General features: G+C 36.2%; 1 protein-coding gene across 4 annotated transcripts in view; it reads left to right on the top strand.

The window, feature by feature from the left end:
* The window catches only part of LOC129774670 (uncharacterized), a 269,049-nt gene that overhangs the window by 219,507 nt on the left and 34,911 nt on the right, over nucleotides 1–14,631 (top strand). The window lies entirely within an intron of this gene.

The raw sequence follows: 14,631 nt of genomic DNA, 5'->3' as shown, positions 1-14,631 counted from the left end.
GCGCTATATTTTTTATGGAAAGCTGAGGATTTTTCACATAACATATCTCGAAATCAGGGAGGCGTTTTTCCGTTCTTAAATTATGATTTTTCAAAGTTACCCGATGATCCAAAAAAATTTTCCCTTTTTTCCCAAAAATGACTTTATTCAAAAATGTATTACTTCTGAACTACGGGACCGATTCAGATGATCGACATATCAAATTAAAGCCTACTAGCTAGTCTTTTTAACAAAACAAACACACTTGCTAATTAATAGGATTATAGTCACATACATCCAGTCTAGTCACCTAGAAATATTGAACGAAAACTGAAAACATGTTGACTTTGAAAAATCATAGCTTAAAAACGAAAAATAGCACCTCTCTGGTATTCGTTTATATTACGTGAGTAAACCTTAGCTTTTAGGAAAAAATATAAAAAATATGGCACCCTTGGTCCCGAAACGATGTAGGCTATAAAAAACAAATATAATCAATAATTACGAACACAAAATCTATTTTTATTCAAAGTGTAATTTTACAAGACAAGCTCATTTGCTTTAATTTGATATGTCGATCATCTGAATCGGTTCAGTGAATCAAAAGTTATGATTTTTTGTAGTGGAAAAAATGGAAAACCTTGTTTTTTCGGACCATTGGTTAACTTTGAAAAATCATAACTGTAAAACGAAAAAGTCGGTGCACCAATAACTTCAGAGATGTTTACGCAATCAAATCGCTACGTTGTATTTTGGAGTATGCTGCCTGCGTGTGGTCTCCGTTTCACAGCACCCAAATCACACGAATGGAGAGAGTACAGCGTAGTTTCATTAGATATGCTCTCCGACAACTCCCATGGATAGATCCAGGCCATCTCCCCGACTACTCGAGCCGCTGCAGACTGATCGCGAATTTAATATAAGGATTCAGTCTGTGGAATTATAAACAATTCGAGACGGTGATAAATAAATAAATGAATAAATAAATAAAAAAAAACACCTCCCTGCTACACTATGAAAAATCCTCAATTTTCCAGAATAAAATATAAAAAAAATATAGCGCCTGTGGTCCCGAGACCATGAAAACTATAAAAAAACATATACAATCAATAATAACAAAAAAAACATGATTCAAATTGTCTGCAACTGTAGTATTTTTCCAAAAAACACCAGCTAATTGGCTTTAATTTAATATATCGAACATCTGAATTGGTCGAATGGTTCGAAAGTTATGAAAAAAGTCATTTTGGCAAAAATGCGAAAAATTGATTTTTTGGACCACCCTAAAGTGGAAATGGTCACCCTAACAAAACAATAAAAAAAGGGTCTAATAATTTGCGATAAAGAACAAAACTACCACTTTTGACGAAAAACTGAGAACCACTATATCGGTTTGGCATGGAATAGCAGCATATACACACTTCTGACCCTTTTGCCGTTTCGGAAAAGCTCTTTCTTTCAATCTTTTTAACCTCGAGAAGGTTTGCATTGCTTCTCTATGCTATTATCGTTTTATCATTAACCCAGAAGTCATCCTTTTTGGAGACAGTTTGCACGCGAACCTTTATCACTCTTAACATTCTAGCATGGCATTCACGATGGTCTAGATTGATGATTCTCCAGATAATTGTGTGGCGCAGAACTTTAACGCCTGCTTCGTTATATTTTATCGTGCAAATCAACATTTCGCAGGAGGTCCCGTATGAAAAATCGAGATGACCATTTTCATTGTCACCCTAAACCAAAATGCATAAAACGTCGAGATCTGGTGTCATCTCGAAAAAAAATTGACCGAAAATCGTTCAATTCCAAATGGTTGCTGTGACTAGTGCAGAGTTTAATTTAACATTCACTATTTTCTTTTCGTTTCAAATGGTTCCTCGGGTGAACAATCGAGTTATTATTCTTCAGTGCCTTGAAATACGCTCTCCATTTTTGACAGGGTAGTAGTTGTCATAATTCCTAACTTGAACGCGGATCCTTCAACTCCATCGCAATTGTTTCAGTCTACGCATAAATTTTCTGTCTCAGCACCAGTTCCAGTGATTCTATGCTATTATTATCTCTGTTATGTTGTTACCAATCTGCTACCATAACCCTTTCGCTACGAGCGTCGTCTATAGACGACATCCGCGCGATGAGCTATGTGTACGAGCGTCGTCTTTAGACGACATGAAAGTCATACTGCACATCGATCACACCAGCGCGATGTGCATACTTTTCGGCCCAGTGCTCCGTACAGCGGTAGCACTTCGACGGAACACACTGCCGTATTGAAAGGGTTAACGCTAATTAATTTCGTTTTATCCGCTTTTTTTCGCTGAATTGTGTGAATGAATTTCCCCCGCTAATTTGACTACTTTTGGTAGTCTGCTCGTTTAATTCGTCAGATATTGTCAAGATCGTCAAGATTTTGATTTTTTGTTTATACAGGGTTTTCCATTTCGGGCTTCCGAAATTATACAGCCCTGCGCTGACAACAGTTTGACATAGCTGTTAGTTGAATGTCTGCCATTTTACAATATGGATCATTTTAGCATCGCACAACGTGTTAATTTTGTTAAATTATACTATAAAAATGATGAAAAACCGGCAAATGTTTTTCGAGCATTACGGACGGATTTTGGTCGTCATGGACGGCCTACAGAGCACACAATCGCTAATGTAGTGCGTAAATTCGAACAAACTGGATCCGTAACGGATATTGTGAAACCTGTGCATCATCGTAATGTGCGTTCGGCCGAAAATATTGCTGCTGTTGCTGCCAGTGTGGAGGATGACCCGAAAGTTTCGATTCCACGGCGTGCTCAGCAATTGGGCTTGTCAAACATATCATTGTGGCGAATTTTGCATTTGGACTTGCACCTACATCCATATAAAGTCCAACTGGTAGAAAAATTAGAGCGTGGTGACCATGGAATGCGTCGGGCATACGTCGATTGGGTGAACGAACAACAGCAGCAATATGCTGAATTTTCTCATCAAATTTTCTTCAGCGATGAGACACATTTCGAGCTCGGTGGCTATGTGAACACCCAAAATTTCTCAGAAAAGAAAATCCACACGTGATTGTTGAGAGGCCATTGCATCCGCCAAAAGTCACTGTTTGGTGCGCATTATGGTCTGGTGGAGTCATAGGGCCGTATTTCTTTGAAAATGAGGACGGCGAGACGGTAACTGTGAGTGGTGAGCGCTATGGCCGCATATTAACCGATTTTTTTTGCCACAAATTGAAGATATGGATACGGATGACATGTGGTTTCAGCAGGACGGCGCCACGTGCCATACAACACGACCGAACATGGCCATATTGCGAACGAAATTTGAGGGACGCATAATTTCGCGTTTTGGTGATGCCAATTGGCCGTCCAGATCGTGCGATTTGAACCCGCTAGACTTTTTTTTGTGGGGTTATGCGAAAGACCGTGTCTATGCCAACTCTCCGCAAACTATTGAACATTTGAAAGACAACATTCGTGAAGTTATGACCGAGATACCGTCCCATATGTGCCGAAAAGTCATCGAAAATTACCTGTTCCGGATCAAGGTGTGCGAGGAAGCCCTAGGTGGACATTTGAATGATGTTGTATTCACACATAATGGCATAAACCAAACTTTAATTTGAAATAAAAGTTTCATCGAAATTCGAATTCTAAGTGTGTTTTATTTCAATTTACTTTCGGAATTTAAAGTTGGAAAACCCTGTACATCATCTCATAATATTTTGGATCATGCTGATGCGTTTTCAACCATTCCAGATACTTTTGAAAAGATTGTGCGACTGAAAAATCATAATTGTCAACGAAAAAGATAAAATGACTTAGCAGCGTTACTATAGTATCTGACAATACGCATATCTACCTTGATCGTATTCTTGTATAATAAATTAATCAATAGGTTAGCAACATTCATCGGGATAGAAATTAATTTCACAGCGTTGACATGTGGAAATGATCAGGGATGATTTTAGTTTGCGACGTTCAAACTAATTACCAATTTGTCGAATCGCTCTATATAAGCGCATGGTTAATTGTTTCCCTATCGTATAACCAGAAATACCAACCCCTCCCCTTTCAACGCAATTCCACCGCGCCCTCAGTAGTAAAGCGTGGAATAACAGGAAGGCATATAATGAAACTGACGAAGAAAATGCCTGCCGACCTAGAATCATTAATTACTGCCAGCGCGAGAACCCACAATAGGTTTCCTGACGAACATTGCGAACTCTCAAACAATTGCAATAAACGGTTTGATTGTTCTTCGCGAGGATGGATCAACTTCACGACTGCACAGCCTTACAGCGAACAATATATACCTATATAGTTCGTCCTGTTAATGCCTGAAATGAATCCTCGTTCACTGAAATTATGGTTACGTTTGAAAAATTAATTGAATGTGCACATAGCACATGAACTGATGGTGACTTCCCCCGAAAATCCATTCAATTATGTCATTATTCAAATGAGATAGACGCACGGGCGATTCAGGTGATTTGGAATAAAGGATAAGCGGTTTCCGGATCAGAGAATAACATAGACCGCAACCTAGATCGTTTTGTAATAGCATATATGACAAATATCTCGAATTGGCGAACAAATTCTGTCGGGGTAATTAATTTCAAATCGATTATTTATCTGTCCGGAACATGTTCGGATTTAGATTTAGATTAAGTTTCGGTATTAACATTGGCATCGGCGTTGTTCGATTCAGGTTGAACCAAACTACAAGCAAACCAATTTTTTCCGCAATTCCGCCTAGGAATTCCACCTAGTGTCCAATGTTTCAGGCGTTCGATTTTTATACCTCGTGTGCTGAAAATAAATCTTCCAGTTTTTGCTCTTATTTATTATCAACATATATTTATTTCTGATGGAATATTTCTGTGCAGTTAACCTTGCTAAACAGTTTGAATCCTGGTTATGTCTTTTTCTATTACTTCAAATATGTTGAATTCGTAGCTAAAATCGACCTGGCTCTATAATTTAACCAAACAAATTTAATAATTCCAGTACCCCGAATACTCCGAGCACGTAACGCAAATGTAAACGAGTTACAGTTTGTCAACTTTTTAGCACAAGCTTTTAATAGCTACGAGTATATTAAGTAATGATGAAACACCCCTTATCGTTTTAGAGCATGTAACATTTTAGCAAAAAAAACAACTAGGATTATTCCTGTGAGATCGACTGGTAAGGGACAGGAAAACATCATGCACTTTAGCACTGTTCGTACTTCGTACTTTTCTACTCAACCATCAACTTCTGGTATCGTTGCCATTGCTGCTCACTGGGTCGACTTTCTGAGATTATTTTTAATTAAGAAAAGAGCTCGCAAATATGTATTCGCCACCATTACGCTTCGAGTGGTAGAGGGCGAAAAAAGTTGTTTCGTTTTCACTTAGGATTATAAATTTGCTTGCTTGTTCCTTACTGTGCTACTCACCAAGTGGAGTGGTTCTGTTGGATCAATTGCACAGTGTTCCGTATGAGTCGGTTGTATGAATGTTAATGTCTAAATTGGGAGAAAGTTAGTCTACATATTATTTGTCCAAATTCGGTTCAACGAAGAACTATGTAAACAAACCGGTGAAATCAGTATCATGCCCTCATATGAGATATGTTTTCATCGTCCGACCAGTTCAGTGTTGTTGCAATTATATTCCATTGACCTTCAAGGTCAACAATATACTAAGTTTCTTTTTATTTTCGATAGTATTTTTTCTCAATGTGAATAATTGCCAATCTTCTGGTTGATGTTTGTTTTGCAGGCCTTAGAACACTACATATTTTATCTGATTTTCTGTTTCCGGAAAAGCCTTCCACAATTATTTTGAAAAAAATGGTTAAAGGTATGATTATTATCAAAAATTGAGTACTCTTCTAATATAATATGTCATGTTTTTTTACTATTTCAATTTCTACCTCCTTCAAATGATGTTCAAATCATTCGAAAACCAGCACTTCAGGCTCCTTATAACTTAAGGCATAAACGTGTCTTTCGGATCCTGCAATTAGATCTCTCATTATCCAGGAACAAAATTGTTATAATTAAACACTGAACAGATGATTTTACGAGTATACAAGTTGGGCTATCCCCAGTTTCTTAATCTACATCTCACTATGAATGAACTACGAATGATAATATGATCCTTATTGAAATTGTTATTGGACAATGGTCAAAATTTCAAAATAGAGGCAAATGTTGATTTTTTCCAGGTTCGATAACAATTCACAACAAGCCAGCTTGTAAAATAAAACCGAATTATGTATATTAGGGTGGCAAATCATCATCGAATTTCAAAAACCGACCATGTACAATTTGTATATTGGCCCAAAAAAAAAATGACCTGTGCAAAGTTTCAGCTCAATCGGACATGATTTAGGAGTGACTCAAAGCGTTCAAAGTTTTGATTTTTTAATCCTCAAAAATCTTCCAATTTGGAAAATCGAAATATTTTTTTCGATGCCAAATATCTTAAAAGTGCATGAAACATTGAGATCTGGTCGAAAATCATCTCGATCATCTCGAAAAAAAATCAAAACGTTGAGCGCTTTGAGGCACCCCTAAATCATATCCCATTGAGCTGAAACTTTGCATGAGTCATGTTTTGGGCGAATAAACAAAATGTACATGGTCGGTTTTTTGAAATTTGACCATTTTCGCTGCCACCTTAATGTATATACAGTACTGGACCAAAAACAGAATGAATCCACTCGAAAAACAGCTGATTGAAAACATTTTTTAAGGTGGTATTCTAGTTTAGAGGTGCGAATTTTGGACGTTTTTTCGTTACAAAACATTATTTTTACTATTCATTATTACATTATATGTTTCGTTATCTTTTAACAATGCAACAAGAATTAAACAAAATTTAAAAAATCAAAGTTAAAATACAGGACTTGTTCGCTAACTGGGCTATATCATAGTTAAAAATCAGTTAAATATCAAATATAATATAAATAACAAAATTGGTGAGGGGTAGTCCAATGCATCACGGTTCTATAATCATCAATACACTGAGAAAAATAATTAGTATATATAACAAATTTTACAGTAACTAGCACCAATTCGATAGTCATTTTCTACCGTACTAACTATTCGTACATTCTACGTGAGTAAATGTATTTAAATTGTATTTCACAAGTGCCAAAATATATAGCAGAATATCGGCTCAACATCGATCCTGTTTTCGGGATTTTGGACCAACGCCCGATTGATTAAGCTCGGACTGCATTCGTATTGTTATTGTATCTTCAGTTCTTGCAAAGGTTATGTTTTGTTCATCTATTTCCATCAAATATAAAATGTAATCGGATAATTTGAGAAACAGAAAATCGAAATTTGGGGCGAATGAACTGTGTGGTGATGGTCCGAAATTTTTCGGACTTAAACACAGGGGCACAGATGGGTTTACTTCCACACTCGAAGGATTTTTTTTATTTTGTTGCCGGGTACCATATAGAGATTTTGATTAGCACAATAATTGGATAAATTTTGCTGGCACAATATTTGTGCAATAGATGAAGTGGACCAACTGAAGACTTATTGAAGAACCCAGCAAACATTAAATCGTATAACTAGCATATATACATCATCATCTATCCGATGGTTCGGGGTAGTATATGATGCACGTAACTGGCATATACATATTTATGCCGGGTATAGCAACCCGCGCATGATGAGACATCTCTTCTGTGTGCAAAGCATTAAGGTGGAGAAAAATATGCTATTTAGTATGGTGCCAGACACTTAGGAATCGATTGGCCTTTGAGAGTAACAACTTTTGAAACAACCTGATATATGTGCAAACACTGTAATACTAACCTCGAATCAACCGCGGGTAATCGGTTACATATTATAACATAATATTTAATCAAAGATGACAAAATATTGATCTCCTGACATCGTCGTTTATTTATGCTTCCAATATTTTTTCTTCTATTTTGGCTGATTCATAAACTTATTGTTTCTACACATATTAGGTACATACATTTTCTATAGTCTGAACGCTATATGAACGTTGTATCTCCACCACCGATTACCCATATTATGCACCTCATTGTAAAACTCAAATATTATAACACTAGTCTAGTTCAACTAGGCAAGCCGGAGGTCTAATAAATTAATTTTTGCCAGAAAAATCATCATTCCTTGATTAAATACATAAATATTTAATAATAATATAATCCAGAAAAAAACCCTGGTAGAAAACTATCCAATACTTTTGGTAATGCAAACATTATTAGAATGTTCATATTTTCTGTACATATTAACAACCGTATGTAAAATGAACGTCAGATGCAATGCACATTCCTACCAGAGGGTAGTATATTTTACTCGATAACATAAGTTAACTTGAATGTGTCATATCTGAAGACTGTGCTGAGAAAAGCGCGCATCAACAATTTTTATTGTTGCCATAAAGAAATACGGAGGTAATAGTTTTGATATAATTGTAAAATGTGAATTTTTGTCGTGAAAATGTAGCCGATATTAGGCCTACGAATCATGGTTCTGCTTGACACATCTACTTAGATGGCACTAACGTTCCAGTGGAACTTTTGCCTCCCCCAACGCAGTATTATTTGCGTCATTTTTATTAGTAGTACTTGGTTGAGATATCTATGCCGAATAACACGTCTTGAATGTACTCTGGAGTGGCAAGCTCTAGAGTACGCGTGACCACAGTGCGAGCCCGAAGAATTTTCTTTGACGAAAGATCCCCCGACCAGAACGGCAATCGAACCCGAACCCCCGGCATGATAGTGTGGGACGCTAACCACTCGGCCATGGGAGCACTGATCTGCTTGACACATATGTTTACCAATTTCTGCTCGTGACTAGATCGATTGCATTTATCAAAAAAAATCGTTGTTTACTAATTATTTCTCTCAGTGTAGTTTTTATTTTGCTCTTCAATATTTTTATTTTTAATATTTTTTGAGTGCATCTATTGACGTTCTCCTCCAAGGATGCCAGGTTTGAAGACATATCTTCATTTTTGAAAACATTTGTCTTACTGTGAAGACCTTTGATTTTGTGATATTTTGAAGACATTATGAAGCATGTGAAGACATTCCAGTATGATAGTGTATGTAGATTTTTGGGAGAGATTATTTCCATAAAATGTAACTAACCTTTAGTTTTCGTTTATTACAAATGTGGAACCATGGTGGTGGAAAAACATATAATTATATGTGATCGTGTGTATGTAAATTGGAAAAAGTTTGGGCTCATTTCATGGCCACCAAAATGTTCTACAAAAATTATTCCAAAAATTTTGATGCAAGCGGTAAGCGAACGAAGTGATTAAAATAATATGGTAGTTCTACGTCAACAAAGCGGTCGTGTCTCAGAATACTCCTACAATTTTTTAATTCGGGAAGTTAACAGTTTCGTCTAGTTCGTATTCGAGGCATAATTAATCATCAAAAACCCAAGTGTCTGAGAACGTTAATTCCATGCAAGAAAACTTGTAGCTGCATTTTTAAGTTCTATGTGGGTCTAGGATCGGAATCTGGAATTCAGCTCTCAAATTGAAGTCGACGTATCATGTAATGATCGGTACCTATACTCTGAATTTAGTTCATAGTTAATATGTTGATATGAAAAATGTTGGTGATTGACGAGAGAATCGACGAAAGCATCCAACTTTTTTCAGCATGTGAAAACAGCTTCTTCAATCAATGTGTTGGTCTCGCATCATACGATACCACTCAGTGAGTGAGTGAATCCAAACATGTGGTAGACAAGTTCATTCTGTCTCGTAAGTAGAAAGAACAGCAGCTCTGTCGATCAATAATTCACTCTCCATCGATCGGATTTGTGTGCGGATGAGACAGAGAAGGAGCGATAATTTTTGCACTCATTTGAACAATTATCATACCGACAGCAAGCGTTTTAGGGGCCAATGCAGCAAATGTCTGTATATTGTGATGCTTACCGTACAAATATTCATAAGCAGGGAACAAAGCGGCGATTTTTATTCGATCCCTACTAATACTTAATTCTTAAAAATTATCAGGTGTAATACATATTTTAGATTAATGTGGACTAATTGTATATACGATAAAAGATGTTATGTTTTGTAAATGCTTGTGGTATAGTAGTTTGTTTTCGAAGAATGGCAGCCTAAAGGACATTGGAAAACCGCCAGCAAGTAACTTTTAACGACAAAAAAATCAGGACCACACGCCTAACTTAAAGAAGAAAACATCGAATAAAAAGTCTGGTGCATGCGAATATACACACAGATGTGATATGAAATTGATCAAGAATTTTTATGTTATCCGGATGGTCAATATTTACCAGTTTTCGCATGGAGTATAGCGTTTCACCAATCGATGGAAAATAAATACGATACAGTAATCGTCCGAATATACATATTTCAGTTTTTGCGGAATGTTTCTTCAGAAAAGAAATGAAGTTCTAATGTAAATCCGAAAGAACTTTTCCCATCATCAAATAACGTTACGTTCCAAATTGTATCCATTACTTCTCCCAACAAAACGTTTTTAACCTGTTTTTAACCCTAATATACTCGCGCAAATGGTCTCCCAGACCGACAATCAATAATTTTGTTTTAAATAGGATGAATTAAATGACTTTAAAAACTGAGTGAAAGCATATTAATAGAGTATCACGTTTTCTGCAAGGAATATTGAACAGATTTTCTTCTGTTAAGAACTTAATAACAGAAAAGGTTACAATTATGATTTTTTGGGGATATATTGAAATAATTTTAATATTAGTTAAGAACGAGTAAGTACAGGTCGGACTCGATTATCCGGAGGCTTGATTATCCGGATTTTCGACTCGATCATCCGGAGTATTTGGGTTTTGATTTTTTTTTATCGGAAATTTTGAATAATTTGTTAATATACTTTATAAATATGGTTATTTGAACAAATTTGTACGAAGCTAGATATTTTTTTAGTAAATTTAAAAATTTAGGAAATTCCAAATTCAAATGAATACATTGATTTAATATTTAAACATACCCAATATGATAATTTCATGAAACATGGATGTAGTTAGGATGAGCAGTGTCTGTTTAGTATGTTTTAATTCGGTTATCCACAGTGCATCATATGATCTTTCGAATAATCATGGATGTAGTAAGGAAAAGGAAAAGTTGGGGTAGGAGTGTTGAGATTGTCGCAAAGAATACAAAATAAGTGATAAATCTTTGAATCCGCTTGGATAGTCCTTTGATTTATTGAATTCTCAAAAGATGTCTATTTAGCATCTTCATATGTATATTATCGCAGAATAGATTTAATTTATTTATTTATTTTTTCTTGCAAATTATTATTTATTTTGGTTCAAAAATAAATTCAAGAGTATCTCAAATTACGAATGGGACTTCCTGAAAAATATCGATTACCTCGAAAAAATACACTATACAACATTGTTACAGCTCATCCAGACTTTACTTATTATTGTCGTAAAGACGCTTAAGTCTTCCGAAAACCATAAAATCACCGTTCATGCGTTCTTTTACAGCCGACAACGGGATATCAACATTTTCCTTGACTTCACAATGGAATCAGTCGGTACCTCGTCCCAAGCCTCAGCCACCCAAAACATAGCATCCCTAATGCTGATTCGCTTAACCATCTCATCGAACTCTCCTTGGCTCCTGGATGCCAAGCTTTTGCTTGCATTTGGACATCATTTGAATAATATTTTGGTTCATGAGCTGTAACAAGGCAATGTTTTTTTTCGAATTTCAAAACATTATTCCTCCCCCATGGGGCGCTAGTCAATTTGTGGCTAGGATTCTGCATTATACAGATAAGTCAGTGCAAATCATAGTTATTTTACGTTTACCGAAAGATTTCCTTTTAATTTTTTTATGATTCGATTATCCGGAAAATTCGATCATCCGGAGTGGAAATAAAATCAACATTCCGTTTCATCTCTAGTGAGCAGTCTGAGAAACTGATCATCCATTGCAGACCATTGGACAAAAGATTTCTTCAAAGATTTGGTGTTTTTGCGAAAGCCCTCAAAATCCAGCGTGGATACAACCAGGTTACAAAACTAGAGGGACGAGATCTAGCGTCATGGGGATGCATCGTATGCTTTTTCGAAATTTACAACAAATCAGTCTAGCCAGCAAATAATCAACTACCCATCCCCTCTTAGATGATGCCTACACACGCTACTTATGATTTTTTCACACGCTACTAATGATAAATCATTGATTTTCGATACAAGTTATATCAAAAGCTTATTTCAATAAGTGCGATCGTTTGCCCCATAGGCTGCGAACTTGTGCTTCCACTATTGGACAAAAGTCCTCATTTGACGATTTGTATTATAATGAATATTGGACAAGCAAAACTCGAAGTATTTATAGATTGCGTTTCGAAGGTTATATATAGTTACTATTTGGTAAGCAAACTGAACCCTATTGGCTTTCCTTTTTTTTTATCCCATTTATTTATTTGAGGCTCATTAGCATTTTTAGCTGTAACAGAGCCGAATTTTAATCGTGTACATGTCACATGGTTATCATATCTATAATTAGCACATTACACAGTTGCCATTCGCCAGTATTCCTTCTATACCATTACATATCGTACATACACACAGTAGCCATTTAGGCGTAAGGGTATTCTTTCTGTTCTTCCATTATCCAGTTGGACCACCGGACAGCGGAGACAGTTGTTTGATCATTGTTGAGTTATTTATAGAACAGTAGCCCGATGTGTCTGGCAGAGCAGAGCAGTTGTATGGATGAATCGATCTTATTTCGACCGTGGATCGATCTCCATCGCTGATGATTGTTGCGTGGACGTAGCTATTCTGTAACAACACAAAGATGGTCAATGAGGGCCCTGAGTTTTGAACTCACGATCGATCGCTTACTAAGCGAACGCGCAACCAATGTGGCTACGGAGACCCCCTGGCTTTCCTTTTAAATGTTATTAGACGACAACTGTTAGGTGCGCACATGCGAGCATTAGCACATCGAAAAGTTATATTTTCATCGCATCGCATTTTTGCCTTGCGATTCAATTCTTTTCTGAGAGCGACACCATTCTATCACAAAGCGATTCGATCCAAAGCTCCGAGGCTAAGCACCCAATCGGATCAGTAAACGAAAGTAAAGTGACGGCAGAAACTAACGAACGAATCATATAATGATACAAGCGAGCATCGATGAACACGCGCACAAATACCAAACGATGATTCTCACGCTGTGTTCATTCAGTGTTTTCGTTGACACGTCAGGTTTCTGTTTCATGAGTGATTTAAAACATATTATTGTGTGCGTTGAATGAATCAAATAAGAGAATGTAACGAGCGCTCGTTGACACGATTGGAACCATCCTTGGATATGAATTTCAAATGTTATCACGAATCGTCTTGCAGTTGTGTAAGCATCCAGTTGGTATTTGCATTCACTTAGTTTTTCAATATCGCCTAAATAGAACTACTCGTCATCACTGTGTTTAATAAACTTGGCAGCTATCTCCGATATCACAACTCTTTTAATTTCACTTCATTTGGAAGATGATCCATTTCGCTTAAATACAACGGATCAAACTTTCAATTGAATAGCAAGCGAACATCCTCACGCATGCCTAATGAAGCAACTTAACGATGAAAATGAATAATCCGCAAATCCATTGGAGGAGCCTCGATCGTCAGTGAAAGCTTCTACTTTCGTAATTGAAAGGAAACATCAGCAAAAATGAACGAAACAGAAAACTCGATGTTTCGGTATGCGTAGAGAATACATCGATTTCACTTCAACACGATGTACTGAAACGAATCAATCGAAAAAAAAACATGCCCTGGTCACAACGCAGACAATTTGGTTGCACCGTAGTCTTTTTGATTCTGAAAAAAGATTTTTGACCTGTATGTAACTTGAGTGAAATGTATTGTTCGACTGCGAAAAATTCCAAAGGCAAAGATTTTTCATTGCTTAAGATTATTTTGTTATTTTGTGAGAGAATATGTGATATAAAGTGAGTAAACCACGAAAAGAGATTCTGTGCAAAAAATAGCATTTCGTCTGACGTATAACGCAATAAAAACACAAAATGCAAATGATGGTGCTAAAACTCAAAATTAAAGGGAGAAGAGAAAAGATCCCAATACAACCGAACTGTCAGTTTTTACCTGATTTAGTATTCATGAGAAAATAATATTTATAAAAAAGGTTTTTGAAAACAAACTATGAGGGGGACTGCAATTGAACGTAAAACAGTTGATATCAGATAAAATATAAACAATTCATACATTTCCAAGAATTGTGAATTCCAAGAACCTTGAGTATTAAACAGCGCTATCATATATATCCTGAATTTCTCTTGATTCATTCTAATATGACAGTAAATCGATCTTTCAGTTGTTAAATCCAGGCTGGTGTAAAGTATTGCAAAAAATAATAACCCTTGGTTCGCTATTTCATTTTTAATATTGTTCAGTCAAATTTGCTTTTTATTTCGTTCCTACAGCGCATCGTAAATTTCGCCCTCTTGTTATAATTCTCCTGATTGCTAAAAATAGCGAAACATCCAACCATTATTTAGTCTACCGAGAATTTATCAAATTAGAAGCACACGAGTACAAACAAAGGATATTTTGGTTTAGTTACAGAATTCCCAGAAGAATTACGACTCGCTGTTTGGC

Source organism: Toxorhynchites rutilus, chromosome 3 (genome assembly GCF_029784135.1).
Source record: "Toxorhynchites rutilus septentrionalis strain SRP chromosome 3, ASM2978413v1, whole genome shotgun sequence".
Taxonomy (NCBI): Eukaryota; Metazoa; Arthropoda; class Insecta; order Diptera; family Culicidae; genus Toxorhynchites; species Toxorhynchites rutilus.
Note: the sequence above shows the minus strand (reverse complement) of the source record. Positions and strands in the feature narration are given on the sequence as shown.